At 47.8% G+C, this 18,445-nt stretch overlaps 1 protein-coding gene across 1 annotated transcript in view; it reads right to left on the bottom strand.

Annotated features, from left to right (window-relative positions):
- The window catches only part of LOC119159846 (uncharacterized), a 44,024-nt gene that overhangs the window by 14,902 nt on the left and 10,677 nt on the right, over positions 1–18,445 (bottom strand). The window lies entirely within an intron of this gene.

Here is an 18,445-nt window from a genome sequence, read left to right as displayed (position 1 = left end):
ATAGCACTTTCTTCAGTTGCACTGCGTGCAGATGAATATACTGTGTGTCGGTGCGTGTTCAGCATTACCAGTATCACAAATGATGTCACTTACGTAGCGAAACTAAGACGCTGCAACACACTTTCAGCCACAGAGAATATTAGACACCAGTAAGGTACTTCGGCATCCAGGTGTGATGACATGCCGTGGCTGTCGCAGTGTCTAGTGACTCTAGACAGGAAGGCGACGTTGTTGTGGTTGCCAGACACTCACCGTTCTGGATGGCTTTAGTTTTCACCCAAGTGTGTTGTCACCAGAGTTACAATACAAAGACTGCTTCGCAGTGTTTCAATGACATTCAGGTACGGGAAAGTTTTGAATATATAGCATTCAAAGCGACTTCAAAGAGCACACCTGCTAAAAAGCTACTTCTGTTGATCGCTGTTATTACTAACAGCCGTGTGTCTGAAATGAGAGGATATTTTTTTTTGTAGCGTGAGGCGAAATACAGAAGCGGGATAGAACATACTGACAGGACAGAGCGGTACTAGCAGCATCTCTGTTTACTAACACCAAGCTGCTGTTAGGTCGTAATCATCAGTCAAACAAATAAGCACGTAGATTCAATTAGATAACTGCGCGAAAGTGTCATCTACATAAAAGAAGAAAGAAAACTTCACAGATAGAAACATGTATCACCGCGTACGTACGAACCCTGCTCTTCGTGTGATAATGCAATCAAAAGCTTACTGGTACAAACATCGCCGATGTACTTGAATGTAAACAATCGACAGATGTCTGTCTGGTTGGGTATGAAAACTGGGAAACGATTGGAACTTCCACCATTGGTAAAGCCGAAGGACCAGACCATGCAGGATAAAAAACCTTCTTACCTCTTGGACCGTAGTTCCCCCTAAAGCATCCAAAATGACAAGATCGTCACCAACCTTTCATTTCGTCCACTCACTGATCGGGAAACATATGTTATGGCAAAGGGACACGGCTATAACGTATAAATGACGGCCCGTCTACCCAAACTTGTCGCGGCTGTAGAGGAAGCCATCCAGAGAGTGAGGCCGAGCGCTAGAAAAATCTATTGGGATCCTTTCGAAATTACCGTTACAAAGGAAAAAGAACTTGACCGCAGAGGAGAACCAGGCACTTCGAGAACTCGAACGGGATCAGCGCATTGTCATCTTGCCCGACGACCAGGGCAGTTTGATGGTGGTGTGACAGCCAGCACTACTGATCGGAAAATTTCAGCTCTTTTAGAACAGGAAGCATACACGCAGCTAAGGACCCAACGAAGCAAATCCACACAGAGCTAAACAAGATCTCGCAGAAATTTGCAAGCATTACCCAGATCTAAGAACAGTTTACCTGCGACTAATCTGCCGTAATGAATCCGCACCGGGTTTCTATGCCCCACCGAAAATTCCCAAGCCTGACTTCCCTCTCCGACCGATCCTACACTTCCCTTACCCTCGGTGTTAACACTGGTGGCTATTCGTCGCCAAATTGGCAAGTTTGAGAGGACCGTGGTGACCAGAAATTATGAGTGGTGTTATGGCAAATTTTGGCGATCTTTAGCTTACGTCATAACTTAGTTATCTAGTTTGAAACAATTAGGTGACAACGTTTTCCTCTTTTTAGTACATTTATACCAACCAGAAAAGGGAGCACTTAACGCACAATTCAGTAGGTTTCTGCTGTTTCTCGAGTGTACGCATCTTCTCAATTAACCTGCATAGATCTTGAGGGCACTGGTGCACTGGTGCGTCCGGCAGCAACCTCCCAACAAACCTTTGCTAAGCGGACAGCTTCGTGTGTCATGAGGTGGTGGCGTTTTATAAAATTTTTAACTGCTTTAAGGGCTTTACACTTATATAAAGTTTTGCTCCGCAGTGGCTAGGTGATGATTAGTCTGCGTGTTCCGACCACAGCTTCAACTGCCCTGAAAGCTTATCGACTCCTTCACTCCCGTAATATCTCCTATTTCACCATACAGAGTTTAAATTTTCAATTAACATACTTCTTAGGCAGGACAACAGATAGCACTCTTTGGGCAGCTTTCAGAAAATGAACTTAGGCGAATGTGTAGAGTAAGCATTACCGCACAGAAAGCGTGGTGCGGGCACTAGGACGATTACGCACTACTTTCGTATTTGTTTCCGTTGTTTTGTAAGTAAGTTGTGTGACTATCGTTCACATGACTACAGTGCAATGAAATTCTGTAAATAAACAGCAAGGCTACGCACGCCGTCTTTTCTTCTTGTAGCGACTGCTTCGCTCTGTGTTCACAACAGCTGAAAGCATTACAAATTTTTTATGAGGTTCTAGCATCCAGAGATGCTGCTAGTACATGCATTTTTTTTCTGAATGCTCCCATGGTGAAGCGGATCATGCGACTTTCATTGAAGAACGTCAATAAAGTTGTCATGTACGGTAACTCGCAATTTTTATTACTACGCACGCCACACCTACGTAAAGTGGCAACTTTTTTGGCGACTAAATATATGACCGGTGCAAACATTGGAATCTTGACATGCTTGTCATGTAAGAACATGACAACATACCACCCTCATAGCGTGCTCGTGGCCGTTTCGCTAGCTCCACATATACTAAAGTTGCTATCACGTGACGTCATTAGATGACGAAGGTGAACGACGCATTCAAACGTGATAATCATGACACGGAAGTCATGTACGGCATCATTCACCTCCACCTTGTGACGATGTGCTGCTTTCAAAGTAAAATATCAACATTTCTCATTAGTGCTTCGCTTATCATGGACTCCCACTGTACGTGGGATCTGCCATTTTGTGTGTGTGCGCTTTCTCGTGCTTTCTTGGGCACGACCGTGTGTGTGAGGGGGGGGGGGGGCAGTTTCCTTCATGTTTCCTCTGTTTAAGAACAGCTTTTATAATGTGCGCGTGTGCAGATTTTTTTTCGGTGTGTTGCAACGAGTTTGTTGTGCTGCTGTTTGTGCCGCTGTGCAAGTCGAACGCGAAAAGAAACGCTAGCTTGCAGTACCACAATTTTATCTGAATTCCACAGCATTCTGATACCTGGCTGTAGAGTAATTTTGGCCAAGGAACGTCAGGGACCGGGAAAACTTCATTGTTCCCGTACGTGAAGTAGATACCGGTGCGTGCAGCATTAGGGCCACCGCAAGATTTATGAGCGTCTATGTACCTTGCCGTGATCTTTGTTTGTGCGCGGCAACTAGTTCGTGTGACCGTGTGTGGGGGCAGCCAGACACATGTTTTCTGTGCTAGAGTGCAGTGTTTATCGTGTGCGCGTTTGCAGGCACTCACGATAAACACTTATTTACAGTTCAGGAGAAGCAAACGAGCAGCACTCGTTGAGGCCTATATTCTGCAAATTATTGGCCCTCCTTGCACGAACTGTTCACATATGCTGTGCAATATGTACTCCTAATTACAATTTGAAATCGAACCTGTGATGTGCAGCTACGAAACGCGCTATTTACGGTCTACTGATATGCATGAAAATGCGTTAAAAGCATTTCTTCCAGAAGGAGCGGTGAAGCCAGAGCAGGCCCGAGGTGAACTGGGCCCATCTTGCCGCATCGGCAGCACGCAGCAGCCCGTACCTTGTTTTTCATTCAGTGGCCGTAGTATAGTGTTCTTGTGCGACTCGTATCTCGTTCGTATGGGAGAATGAAATGATAGTTCATTTCTTCCTGCATCAGGGCCAAAGAAGCCATACTGACGCAGTCATCTTCCAGGCGGATAATCTCGGATGCTGTATCTTAACCCGCAATGCAATATGTGTCATAGGTATGTGATAAAATGATCTATTTGAACCCGTTATGCAAAATGTGTGATAGGTACAAGTTACCTCGGCATGTCTGGTCATTTCATTTGTACTGTATACATTTTTTTCTGATTCACTTTTGTAAGTCTTTTTTTTGTAACCATGAAACGTGAGTGCATTAAAGCATCATGTGTCTGTCCAATAAGCTCAGTTGAAAGTTGGCGCTTGTGTCCGCCTAGTCCTTCATCACAAATGTTCGTCTTGTAGACAGTGGGCAATAAGTTGACAATAAAGAGCTACCAACTCACCCAAGCAAACACCCTTAGCTCCGCAATCTCTGAAACACGCTTGTTTCGCCTAGATGCAGTTCGGCTTTACTCATTTATGCTCTCCTTGCGAATGATCGCTACTGGCTGCAGAGAGACAACACGACACAAGTTGCGATTAATCCTGATCGGGCAGTGGCGGCCACAACTCAAGCGTGCCGCGAGTTGAATACCTTAGTCCAAGTTTGGCGTCTTATGACCGCCAAATCCCTTTTTCTTGTTATTCTCTCACCGGTAACTAGGCCAGCTACTACAAGCATCTCTATGCTCAAGGGTTTGTTTAATAATTATGATGGACGTGAGTTGGGGGGAAGGAGATGGATCACTGATTTCAACGTGGACGCATCCCCTCGAAGTGATGCTATTGCTGTCAAATACTGATAGACACTGCGCAAGCTCTCTCGTATCAATGTACAGTAAACAACACACTACTTCTTAAGGGACACGTTTTAGTTTCGCGTTTTACCAATTCCTAGAACGAATGAATCAGCCATGTGCTTTTTTTTTTGTTCTGACACCCACTTTTATGAAAATATCCACTCTACAGGTGTATAAAACCTACTGCACGAACGCGGCTCAGCGTGAGAGGCGTGGAATTTTACGCACGATGTGTTACGCGACGCGCCACGAGCTTGCACACGTAAACGAACTCTCGAAAAACTGTGCGTAACACACGTACAGCGGCACCCGTGGAAGAAACCACTCTGTCTCTGAAAGTTACAATTATCATTCATGTGTGAATTGCGAGTTTGATGCAGTGACTCTAATGAATTCCGCACAACTAAACCGACTACACTTTAACAAACCAGCAAAACGATGTAAACATTAGCTGAAAATCAACAAGCGTTCATTCCGACTTGATGACGCAGCCTCCCCGGCGCGTGAATGGCAGGCGGTGAGCCTGCCAACATGCGGAGTTCAATTAAAATCAAACAAAAAAGCAGCAATAACTCAGTCAGGTTGTGTGTGAGTAGCAACAGCCAAAACCAACAGCTATATCTTAGAAACAAAAGGAATCAAACGACAAAGTTATTTCCGCAAGCAACAGTATCTTGACTTCCTCTATGCGAGGAAACAGCAAGAAATCATTACTGCAGTCGTTGCATGGACGCGTTGCGTGTTACGTACTGATTCAGATAGACGAAACACACACTTATTCTCGCAGAAAAGCTTAGTATGAAAAAAAAGGGGGAAAGACAAGGCTACAAGTTTTCATCAGTGCGGTGGCCCACACTTGCAAGTTTTTTATTTTGTGCGTCTTGTCCGGAAACCAATACAGTTTTACGGGTGGATCGCGTGTCTTGGTATTGCGTACACTGTGGTGGCACGGACCATAGCTTCTGACATCGCTTCTAATATCGCGAAAATGGAGCTTGGCTAAGGAAGCGCCTGAGTTCAACGGGCCAAGTTCACGCCTTAGCGACAAGTTTCCCCGCACCGACCGAAAAACGCGGGCTTTGGCACTCCCCTGCTGTCGGTGATAAAGGCTGAATCCGGTAGAGAAAGACTTGTTGTTGGAATAGTTGGTTGACGCTAGTTGGGTACATGATAGTACAAACATGGAGAACGCAGATCAGAGAATAATAAAAAGGAGAGAGCAAAAGGTCAGGCGCTAAACTTTAACTGTTTATTCGTGCCACCTCGAACACCTGTGGCCGTCTTAAAAACATCACAGCATATTAACGGAGTTCATGATGATGAGCGGGGCGAAGCATCCATCAGTCCGTCCGCGCTCCCATCCGTCCACTGCTTCTTGCTTACATCCGTCCGTGCGTCCGCCTGTGCGACCGTCCGTGCGGCCATCCGTGCATCCGTGCGTCTGCCAATGGGTGCGTCCATCCGTCCATCTCTGCATACCTTCGTACAAGCGCCCGTCTTTCTGTCTATGCATCCGTCCGCTCATATGTGCGTCCATCCCTGCGCTCATCTGTACGTCCGCCAATTCATACATCTGTCCGTCCGTACGTTCATTCATTAATCCGTTCATTCGTCCACCCGCGGATTTGTCTGTCTATTCGCCTGGGTGTCCATGCGTCTGTCCATCCGTCCATCATTCTAGTGAACACTCATAGTACCGACATCTCTCATCTTTTCATCATATATTCATCATATACAAGTACCGCTATCCAGTGGACATTCTAAGAATAAACGACCGGTGGCACGGTCTTTGCTTCGTGTCTAGCTTAAAGCACCGCGGGCCCACCTTCGATAAACCTGTGAATAGAATAAATGTACGATGATTTAGAGTACGAGGTATTTTACTATGCGAGAGCAGTAAGCTGTCCTGGGGCTAATAAGTCCTTGAAAAGACAAGGGCTGACTATCATTCCACGAAATGTGTAATGGCTTAAACCTTGCTAAAGCCAAGAAGGTTAAGTTCAATGAGTTTAGCGTGAAGACCTTTTCTGGTCCGATTTCGTGCTCAAATTGCGTCCTTCTGTTACTATTTTTTTAGTTAGCATCATATTTAAAGCCAATTTTATTAGAGATTAAGTCACCAATGCTCATCTCCGTAGGTTCTTTCATCAGAAACAACTATCTTTTTATTATGATTACCATACATAGGTTTTCTTCTCAATTCAAATGAGTGCGCGTGTGCCGCTCGTTTAGTCCGGCCGTGGAGATTGCTACGCACTACTACGACGCACTACTACTACGACGACCTGAACACCTGCAGCGAGGGGAGCACGGTGCGGCACGTTGGCACGGTGACACGGATGGACAGCGTTACACAGGCTAGTAAAGAGCAGCTTGGCGTCTCAAACCTTTCTTTAGAAAACGAAGGACACCAACACGACAATATCCAGCCCCGTCTAAAAAAGATACAAGCCCGCGGTAGTACCGTACTGCCACAAATTTTCCAACACCCTCAAGAAGGTTGCCAATAGGTACGGTGTCCGCGTTGTCTTTTGCGCCCCAAGCAAGTTGGTTTGACTGTATCTGTGGGTAGCCTCGCTGCAGTGGTCTAGTGGCTAAAGTACTCAGCTGCTGACCTGCAGGTCGAGGGATTGAATCCCGGTTGCGGCGGATGCATTTTCGATGGAGGCGAAAATGCGGAAGGTCCATGTGCTCAGATTTGGGTGCACGTTAAAGAACCCCAGGTGGTCAAAAGTTTGGGATCCCTCCACCACGGCGTCTCTCATATTCATACCCTATTGCAAAAACAAGCGCCACTGGGTACCAGCGTCCAGCGCCATGCCTGATTATGGACAAAGTATGGCGCTGATACCAGCGCCTCCCAGCGGTGGTACTGGGACGCTGGAGCGGCTGCGTCCCAGCACTCTGCGCTAAATGGCTTCCCGGAGATAAAACGGGGGCACCCATTCACAATATTTAAATAAATATATAAGTAAAATATCGCGCATCCACAATAAAAATTCAAAAATAAATTTGAAAAAAAACACACCTTCACGGGATTTGACCTCGCTACCTCCTAATTGTTACCCGAGTACGCCACCCACTACGCCACGCGAAACGTGTTTGTGTGGTTGTAAAACGGCGTTTTATCCAAAAAACGCGCCATTGAACTTCATGTTTACAAGTCGCACAGTCAAGACTTCCACGATATTCCTTTCCAAATAACAATTGCGTCTTAACTCCGCAGTGACGAACGGCTTCCGGGCACCGAAGGACGAGCAGATATTAGCAAGAGCACAAAGTGTTTTGAAGGATCTACATTTTCACTCTGAAAAATCTCAAATTGACTGGAGGAGCAGCCACAGATTGCCAGCTGTTGTTGCCGATAGTCTTTTTTCCCTTTTATAGTCGTTTTTCGCACTTGCTACTAGTCAACAAGTGCAGATGATTTACATGCCTTGTTTGGTAGATATTTAAAGAACCCCAGGTGGTCAAAATTTCCAGAGCCCTCCACATCGGCGTCTCTGATAATCATATGGTGGTTTTGGAACGTTAAACCCCACGAATCAAATCAATTGTTTGGTAGATATCCCCGCACACGAGTGAATATTGAGTATTTTTCTTTCGCGCAAGTGACGATATAGCAGTACGCATCTGGCGTGCCCGATTACATATTTGCAGTTATATCGATACCTTCTACTAAGAAACCGCCGAAGAAATGACTAATGCAATCCGCTGAAAAAATATGCCAGTATGTTAGTTCACTAACGCGTACCAAATTGCCAACTCGAAAGTGCGTGTTCTTACGTACGAGTCAGAGAAGTACCGGCTCCTGCGCTCAGAAGGAAGCTTTCGGTGACAGCCAACGTTGCCGAAACCACGACACATCAATCATCGCCTCTTCTTGCGCAGGCACCGCAAATGTGGATAAATGGTTGATGTAGGCTCAGGGATGTCTAAACTGTGCTGTACAGTCATTCTTACACTTTAGAATTGTGCCTACTTAAAGCAGAAGCGCCGGCAGCAGGTACACCGACGCGGGCGGCACGACAGGCCACGCTGGGACGGGGCACTGGGTAAGGCTGGATTCGAAGCAGCTGAGTTGCGATGCTTCAAGTTTCTGCATTTGAGTATCGCAATATTTCTAACTGTTACCTAAACTGTACCTGAATTAAGTGGAAGGTCAATCAATGCCAGATATGCATTTATGGAGTGGCGATGGCGAGCGACAGCCGTTTTTCTGGCCTCCGCTGGCAGTAAACAGTGGATGTGCCAATGTACACATATGCAGTTATATCAATACCGACAATTAAAAAAACATCCACAGAAATACCAATGCAATCCACTGAAAATATATTCCAGGGAGTCAGTTCACGAAGGCGTACTAAATTACCAACTGAAAATTGGGTGTTGTTAAATATCGGTCGGAGAAGTACCGGCTAAGTGCGGCCGGCAGCTTTCGGTGACAGCCTGCGTAACTGAAAGCGCGACGTTCGATCGTCAGCGCTCCTTGTGCGAACATCGACACAAGATAAAATAGTTTATTTAGGTTCATGGATGTCTAAACTATACATTTACAGTTATTCTCTCGCAATAAAGTCGTGTGTAGACGAAGCAAGAAGCGCCGGTAACATATTGTCACGTTACTCTCGACAAACTTGATAAAAATGGGCTCGTTTAGTCGACTACTCAAGCAGCGGCTCAGAGAGATCGTCTTTGTCTTCTTTCACTCCTCGATCTCACCCAAGCAAACCATGTGGCAATAGTCCCCCCCGTTGAAAGCATCGACTGGATGCTCGTAAATAAAAAAAAATGAAGGTATACACACGCAGATATAGAGAACCAAAATAGGGAGAGTGCCACTACTCGCAGCGCAAATGAGGAAGTTTCGCCAACGCTTCCGCCAAGCGCAAAAAGAAAAGGCATTAAAACACAGGAGAACACAAACAGCAGCAGCAACGCAATGTCACGGCATGTCGTAGCAAGTGAAACCACAAGGGCTACTGTGTGAAGTAGGGCTTCATCCGAACGACATGCACGGTTTCGGGCCGAAGCTGTCGACGAGAAGACGCTGCGCCATCCGGAAATACCTCGTAGGTAAGATCTGTGATTCGTCTAAGAACCTTGTACGGTCCAAAATAACGGCTTAGGAGTTTTTCGGATAAGCCTGGTCGCCGGACAGGGATCCACACCCACACTCGGTCCCCAGGGTGGTAGGTGACATTTCGATGGCGGAGGTTGTAACGTCGTGCGTCTGCATCTTGTTGGTGACTGGTGTTTATGCGAGCTAGCTGACGAGCTTCTTCGGCGTATTTAGTGTATTGCTCAGCAACTTGAGCAAGTTCATTGCTTTGGTCGCACGGAAGCATAGCATCGAGCATGGTTCGCACGTTGCGTCCGTAAACAAGTCGGAAAGGCGGAAATCGCGTTGTTTCTTGCGTTGCCGTATTATAAGCAAACGTGATGTACGGAAGAATCTCGTCCCAGGTTTTATGTTGTACGTCCACGTACATTGACAGCATGTCCGCTATGGTCTTGTTAAGCCTCTCTGTCAGTCCATTGGATTGCGGATGATAAGCCGTTGTTTTTCGATGACTTGTGCAGCTCAGTTTAAAAATGTCCTCCATCATTCGTGCTGTAAACGACGTCCCTCTGTCCGTAATCACGCATGACGGGGCACCATGCCGTAGGACGAATTGGTGCACGAAGAACTGTGCGACTTCAGAGGCCGTGCCACGGGGTAACGCTTTTGTTTCAGCATAACGCGTAAGATAATCTGTCGCAACTATAATCCATTTGTTTCCAGAGTACGACAAAGGGAAGGGCTCAAGAAGGTCCATTCCCACGAGGTCAAACGGTGTCCGTGGTGGTGCGATCGGCTGGAGCAGGCCCGCGGGTCTCACAGGCGGAGTCTTGCGGCGCTGGCACTCACGGCAGCCTTTCACATATCGATGTACACTAGTTGATAGTCGCGGCCAGTAATACTGTTGGCGTACTCGGGCGAGAGTTCGCGAATAGCCCAAATGTCCTGACGTGGGCTCGTCGTGGCACGCCAGGAGGATTTCATCACGCATGTCGGTAGGAACAACGAGTAGGAAGGCTTTGTCGCTACCACGGGCGTTTTTCTTGTAAAGAATGCCTCTTCTTAGACAAAAAGAGGACAGTTTGCGAGCAATGTGTTGAGGGACCTAAGAGTTGCGGCCTTCCAGGGAATCAATGACTGGGCGTAATTCATCGTCTGCCCGCTGCTTTGACATAAATTTGGAGTCACTAACTGCTCCGAGAAAGGCATCTTCATCTTCGGAGCCCCTGACAGCGTTCCCCAGAGGTGCTCGAGAAAGCACGTCGGCGTCTTCGTGTTTGCGCCCTGACCTGTACACAATCGTAATATCAAACTCCTGCAAACGCAAACTCCACCGTGCGAGACGGCCGAATGGATCTCTGAGATTTGCCAGCCAGCAGAGCGAGTGGTGGTCAGTCACCACTTTGAAGGGACGACCATAGAGGTAAGGCCGAAATTTGGTCGTCGCCCACACGACTGCGAGGCATTCTTTTTCTGACGTAGAATAGTTGGTCTCAGCTCGAGAAAGAGTACGACTGGCGTAAGCTATCACATGCTCAACGCCGCCGGGTCGTTGTACAAGGACAGCGCCAAGTTCGACGTTGCTGGCATCTGTATGAATTTCTGTAGCAGCGTCCTCATCAAAATGGGCAAGAACAGGGGTTGTTTGCATTCTCTGTCGTAACTCTGTGAACGCTGTATCTTGTTCTGCGCCCCAAGTAAAGGGTACGTCATCTCGGGTGAGTCGCGTAAGAGGTTCAGCTATCTTAGAGAAGTTGGCGATAAATCGGGGATAATACGCGCACAAGCCGAGGAAACGGCGTACTGCTCTTTTATCTGATGGGACAGGGAAGGCGACGACAGCAGCAGTTTTGTCTGGATCAGGTCGCACTCCATCTGCACTAATGACATATCCCAGAAATTTCAGCTCTTCATAGCCGAAATGGCATTTTTGGGGTTTCAGCGTAAGTTCAGCTGTGCGAATGGCTTCCAGAACCTTTCTCAGACGCTTCAGATGTTCTTCAAAGCTCTCGGAAAAGATGACCACATCATCGAGGTAGACAAGGCAGCTTTGCCACTTCAAGCCAGCGAGAACTGTGTCCATCATCCTCTGAAAAGTGGCTGGTGCAGAACAGAGGCCGAAGGGAAGAACTCGGAATTCATAAAGTCCGTCTGGAGTCACAAACGCGGTTTTTTCTCGGTCTCGTTCATCCACTTCAATTTGCCAATAGCCACTCTTTAGATCGATGGACGAAAAATACTTCGCACGTCGTAACCTGTCGAGGGAGTCGTCGACCCGTGGAAGCGGGTATACGTCCTTTTTTGTGACGCTATTAAGCTTCCTGTAGTCAATACAGAATCGCAGCGTTCCGTCTTTTTTCTTTACTAGAACGACTGGCGAGGACCAAGCGCTGCTGGATGGTTGAATAATCCCGTCATCGAGCATCTCTTTTACTTGTGTCTGAATAGCCTCGCGTTCTTTGGCAGAAACGCGATAAGGCTGCTGTCGGATGGGGCGGACGTCATCGTCGGTAATAATTCGATGCTTCGTAAGGTGTGTTTGACGGACTTTAGAAGAAGAGGCGAAGCAAGATCTAAACTCCCTTAAAAGGTCGTGAAGTGCAGCCTTTCTCTCGTCTGACAGCGTCGAATTAATGTCAATGTGGTCTAGAAATTCCTCATCCTTATGCGTTTCCTCGGACGCGAAGCACTCCGTGACGTCGGCAAAAGGTTCTCCATAAGCTAGGGTGGTTCCACGGAAAAGATGCCGGTGCTCGTAATTGAAGTTCGTAGCTAGTATCGTTGACTGTCCGTCACGGACGCGCACAACACTTCGGGCGGCGCGTACACATTGGAGCAGCAGAAGTGATAAGTTGCTTTCAGCCACCACGTCGCCGTCTTGGAAGTCTTCACAAGTGACTTCGATGGGAACAGTTGATCGAGGTGGCAGCGTCACACTGTCGTCAGCAACACGCAGCGCAAGTCTACGGCAGTTATCAGCGTCTCGATCTGTTGCGCCTTGAGTCGAGAAGGTCACGATGCGCTCACGGAGATTTATGATGGCACCGTATTCCCGAAGGAAGTCCATGCCGATAATCAGCTGACGCGAACAGTCGGGAAGAACGAGGCAGCTGAGCACAAACGTTGACGCACGAATTTTCACTCTTGTGGTACAGCGACCCAGCGGTGTTCTAACGTGTCCTCCAGCTGTTCGAATTCGCGTTTCATTCCACGGCGTGATCACTTTCCTGAGATCTTTCGCTAGCCTCCCGCTGATGATCGAATAGTCTGCACCAGTGTCTACCAATGCACTGACCTGAAGACCGTCAACCAGCACAGGTATGTCAAGTGACACGCGGTCACTAAGTTCAGATGCGGATGTCGGCGTTTCTTCGGCACTGCGATTATTCTCTGACGAAATGCCTTCGGCGTTGCGTGCAAGCATCGATGGGAGGTCTTCCGCACTTTGAGTCCCAGCGACCTTGCCCCCGAAGGTCGCTGCCTTCAGTTTTCCCGACGAGGGCTCGGGGAGCGTTCCCGTGTCGTCACCCCGAAACGTGGCCCAGTGGCTGCGGGTCTCCTCGGAGATGGTGACCGCGATTGCCGTCGTGTAAAGGGTGCACGCTGATGCGCGAGATACTCTTCGATATCCCTTGGCCTTTGACCAATTCGGGGACGAGGGGAATTGACGGAAAATCTGCGCAGTCCAAGTTGCCGGTATGGGCATTCGCGGTAAATGTGACCAGCCTCACCGCAAAGATAGCAGAGGGGTCGTCTGTCTGGCGTACGCCAGAGATCAGACTTGCGCGTCGGTGTACGGCGACTATCGATGTCCAAATCAGCGTGCGCTGACTGAATCGCGACTAACGGCATCGTTGTCTGGATCGGGACGTATGGCATTGTCTGGATCGGGACGTGTGGCACTGTCTGGATTGGGACGTGCGGCACTGGCTGGATCGGGACTCCTTGACCCGAAAGAGGAGTGGCAGATCGCAAGGCTTCCGCGTACGTACGACGGCGACTGTCAGTAGACACAGGAGCCGTTTCCGGATCAACCGACGTGCGCGGAAAACGATGGGCGTGCTGTATCTGCTGGACCTCGTCGCGGATGACACTGGTGATCGAACCAACATCGATTTGCCTTGTCCCGTACATCTTTTCCATTTCTTCCCGGACGACAGATTGAATGATCTCGCGAATCCATTCGGGGCTCTTGCTCCCAGGGGTGGCGAAAATTTCGGGAGTTGAGGCAGCATTCACTTGACGGTCAAACTGGGCAGACCGTTGGTGCAGTACTCGCTCCATTGTTGCCGCTTCAGTAAGAAACTCAGCAACACTTTTGGGGGGACTACGCACCAAACCAGCAAAAAGTTGTTCCTTCACACCACGCATGAGGTGGCGCAACTTTTTTCTTCTGCCATAGCAGGATCCGCTCGCTTGAATAGCCGTGTCATGTCCTCGACGTACATCGAGACGGTCTCGTTGGGCATCTGGATGCGTGATTGTAGTGCACGCTCCTCCCGTTCGCGGCGGTCGGGACTCCTGTAGGTCTCCAGGAAACGACGCTGGAACTCGCGCCAAGATGTCAGAACATCATCCCTGTTCAAAAACCACGTCTTGGCACCGTCCTTTAAGCAAGTGTACACGTTCCGGAGCTTCGCGGCATCATCCCAGTAATTGATCGCTGCCACACGTTCGAACTCACTCAGCCAGTCGTCAACATCTTCGTGCTGCTCTCCGTGAAAGGGGCTAGGCATGAGCGGGTTCTGGACGGCGCAGTACATCGGCGTGGAAGGTGTCGGAGCTTGCATGGGATCTTGTGTCGAAGTCATATTCGCTGCGTCAGTGGTTGGTGTCTCAGGCGGTAGGCCTCGTTGGCGGCGGTTTACTCTATGAACAGGAGTGTCCACGGGTGCAGGGCTTGTGTTCCGGCTGCTGGACGGGGTCTTGGGCATCGGGTGGATTGCGAGACGTTGTACCCAGCAACTCCACCAGTCTTGTCACGTTACTCTCGACAAACTCGATAAAAATGGGCTCGTTTAGTCGACTACTCAAGCAGCGGCTCAGAGAGATCGTCTTTGTCTTCTTTCACTCCTCGATCTCACCCAAGCAAACCATGTGGCAATATATACCAACACGGCTGGCATGACAGATTTAATGCTCGCTGTGCCGGGCACTGGGTAAGACCGCTTACGTATCCTCAGTATCTGTTAAAAAATTACGTATGCTTGATATCTGTTAGGGGAGCATCTCTCCCTGCCGTCGAATCCAGCGTTTTATATTCAACGAAACTGAAACTAACCACGGCACACGCTACAATAACATGAACGCTGCAGCTGCGCTGGTAGAAACAGTGCGTGCTCCAATATTCACCAGCGCTTGCCAGTGAAAGTTCCAGTGCTTCCAGCGCTTCGCAGTGCGCACCAGCATCACAGCGGTTGAGCCAGCGCCCCTACCAGTGCGACGCAGCTTTTTCCCAGTGCGCCCAGCGAAGGGCCAGTGAGTACAAGCGTGTACCAGCTTCTCCAGCGCGTACCAGTGTCAACAAACGTACTGGCATTACGCTGCTTTTGCAATAGGGTATGGTGGTTTTGGGACGTTCCTCTCCACTTATCAGTCATCATCGATGTGTCCGCGGGGCAGCCGCGCTTAAAAAAAAACCCCGGCTGCCAGCGGAATCAACTTAGATCTTAGGTGAAATGCGCGACGGGCTTCGTATATGAAATGCCGCTGTCGCGTGAAAAGACGAATGTGGAACAAACTGGATGCTGGGCCAACAATCGATCTCGAGAGAATGAAGAACCTCTAAAGAGTGAAGGAACTGAGAAATTATCTGCGCACTTTATAGACTGCAATTATCAGCCTCGGCTTCATGAGATCGTCATTATAATAGGCAGAAGCAACGACACATTAGCGCGAGAGGTATCGAAGGTGTTTTATATTAGGAAGAGAGACAAGGAGTGCTTTATTTATACGTCTGTTTCACTTAACATGAATGAGCAGCAGCATTTTGACACGTGAGTCTGATCAAGGTTTACCTATCTTGATGCACGCATGCGCAGAGAGTTGTAATCTGATGGCCTGTTTTTTTTTTTTTTTGAATAAGCAGTCGAAGTTTAGCGGACAATTTTTGTGTTCTCTCCTATTTACTTTTTGTTATCTGCGTCTTCCAAGTTTGCGCTACTATGCGCTGCATAAGTTGAATCAGTGGCACCCGCTGCCGCGCTTATCCCTGCAGTCTCCACAAAGTTTACCAGCAAAACCGCAGTACGGCTTTGTCGTCGCTTCGCAAACTACAGCTTGGGGTCACTTATCCGAATGGGCATCGTTTCTACCAAAAAACTGACCACCCGAATTTGATTGGCCCGCGATGATAGTACCACTGGTGCTCAACTAGCAAAAAACCTGGGGCACACGAAACCCGTGCCTGGTGTAGAACGTTCAGTTACGTGTAAGTTGCTTCAGACCATTCTTCAAGAAAATTTGGCCCAGCACAAGTTCACAACAGGACGTATGAATCCCACTTTTTTCTTTGCTTTAAAACACTTCTAAAGTTTTGAATTGGTCTTGTTTAAAATAGGAAACCTTCATTTTGTTTGGGTCCACCAAACAGTTAAATAACTGTGTTAACCTTGGATATCTAAATGTATTTCTCACGGGCTGTCAGTTAACTGTATGCGTGCGTGCGTGCGTGCGTGCGCGTGTGTGTGTGTGTGTGTGTGTGTGTGTGTGTGTGTGTGTGTGTGTGTGTGTGTGTGTGTGTGTGTGTGTGTGTGTGTGTGTGTGTGAAAATGTTAACACAAGTGGGCTCCAATCGACAAAAACGCCTGTAGTGGCCTTTAGTTTTTAAACCACCGCCACGTTGTTTTACGACAAGGCAGCTATAAAAACTATGCCCAGCAAGAAAAGCCACGGTCTTCATCAGGCATGAAATCCACAGAAAACACGCTTTGTAAAGTTTTTCACTGCGTCAGCTTGGGCGATGGATATTAGATAAAGAAAACACGCTAGACCCCATGCATTTATCGATGTGAATGCCTACTAAAGAACACTAAGGTGGTCAAAACTTTTCGAGCCTTCCACTGGGGCATGCCTTATAGCCTGTGTTGGTGGTAGTGTGTTACATCTTTTTATCACCTATTCACCATGCACAACGACGTCTTTCGAATTCCCACATACTTCTATTAGATACGTAGAGCTTTATGTTATGCTGCACAAGATATTCCCTGTACCCGACCATGAAAGGGTAGACTTCGTTTTAGATGTCTTCAACGTGAATTCTAAAGGACGAAGCCTGACTCATGCGCTTCCAACCGACAATGCCTGGCCGTTTTCAGGCAAAATTGGCCGTGAAAGGTCATCATGTTTGTTGCGTTTACACGCCTTATAGTCAAAAAGAAGGTTTGCGATATGATTTCGTGCATTCCAAAAATAAAGTTTGGTATGAATTTACAGTCCCAATTGTCCTGTATCAACCTACGTAATAAAGCCTAAATTACCATGCGTGAGTACGTGAGTACTGTAATTCACTTCGAAAACATAGCGGCAGGACGAAGAACATTTTTAAAGTCATTTCTCGAAGGAATGCACACACATGCATCCCTGCTATGCAGAACGATCCTCCTCGCGAAATGTTTTTTATAAGTCAGTGAATGCTCGAAGGCCGGGGCTTGCGGGCAGGGCATTCGCAGTGGTATAGATGTATTTTAAATCATGAAAGCGTGTACAGATGGCACTGCGACGAATCGACCGATAATCCCCGAGATAACAGTGGCAGAAAAATGCAGTCACTGCCTTGACAAACGCAAATGCACTTGTGGCAACATTGTGTCACGAGGATATGTGGGGTTTAACGTCCCAACACTACCATATGATTATGAGATACGCTTCTGTTACGGTGTGAAATTTTCTTCCTCGCAGGTTACTCTCACAGATAAGGACGCAGTAGGTGTTACAAGTAGCACACACACATATGAGCATCATAAGGTATCGCAACAACCATGTTATCTATAAACAGAAACGGAATATAGTTGTCAGAAACGGACATTAGTTATACCCAGTGCAGCAGCTTGACCTCGCAGAATCAGGCCTCAATAACCGACATTGCCGACAAGGCCTTGGAAAAGAATTGCAGAGCTTATACAGCAACTATTACTCAGACGATAGAGCAATCAATTTTTAACCATGTCAGCGCACTCGAAGCCAGAAATGCACAGCAATTTTGTGAACTTACAATGCCTTGCATCAATCAGATGGAATCAACCATAGCCAAATACAATCGACAAGTTACAAAACTCAATGAAGGCCAACATCTCAAGGGGGTCAAGCAGCTGTCGGGGCGACGTGACGTGCCAGCTACAGCCCTGCTCTACACATCAACTTGGATAGCGATGACGCCTCCACCATGCCCCGTGATGGCAAGCCAAGCTCGACAGTTTACTGTAATACAGTGGAATTGTAGGAGTTTGCGCCGTAAAGCAGCATCGATGCATCACTATATTACAACCTTACAATCAGTGCCAGAAGTAATAGCTTTACAAACGTCGGGCAACACGCAGCCAAGCTTTCTAGGTATACGGCTCAGGCTAGTGCCGATGGCATATCAGCAGTTACGCTCGTCAATAACCATTATGCCACACTACAGCACGACCTTGCCCTCAGAAACGCTAGCTTGCAGTATTTACTCATCCAATGTCTTCTTCGCAACAAGTAGCATAATTGAATATACGTTTTAAATATATACAGTCACCCCACGGACCAACAGCATACGTTTGCTTAGGTCATCCGCAAGGCGAATACTATAGCAGGACGTGCTCCCCTGCTAGTGCCGGGTGGCTTCAAAGCCCAACACGCGGATTGGGGTTACGTCGTCAAGAATGCGAAAGGGTGTAAGTTGCACAACCTAAAGACCATCGAAGGGCTCACGCTACTCACGGACGAC

Source organism: Rhipicephalus microplus, chromosome 3 (assembly GCF_043290135.1).
Source record: "Rhipicephalus microplus isolate Deutch F79 chromosome 3, USDA_Rmic, whole genome shotgun sequence".
Lineage (NCBI taxonomy): Eukaryota > Metazoa > Arthropoda > Arachnida > Ixodida > Ixodidae > Rhipicephalus > Rhipicephalus microplus.
The sequence above is the reverse complement of the archived record's forward strand: the minus strand, read 5'-3'. Positions and strand labels throughout refer to the sequence as shown.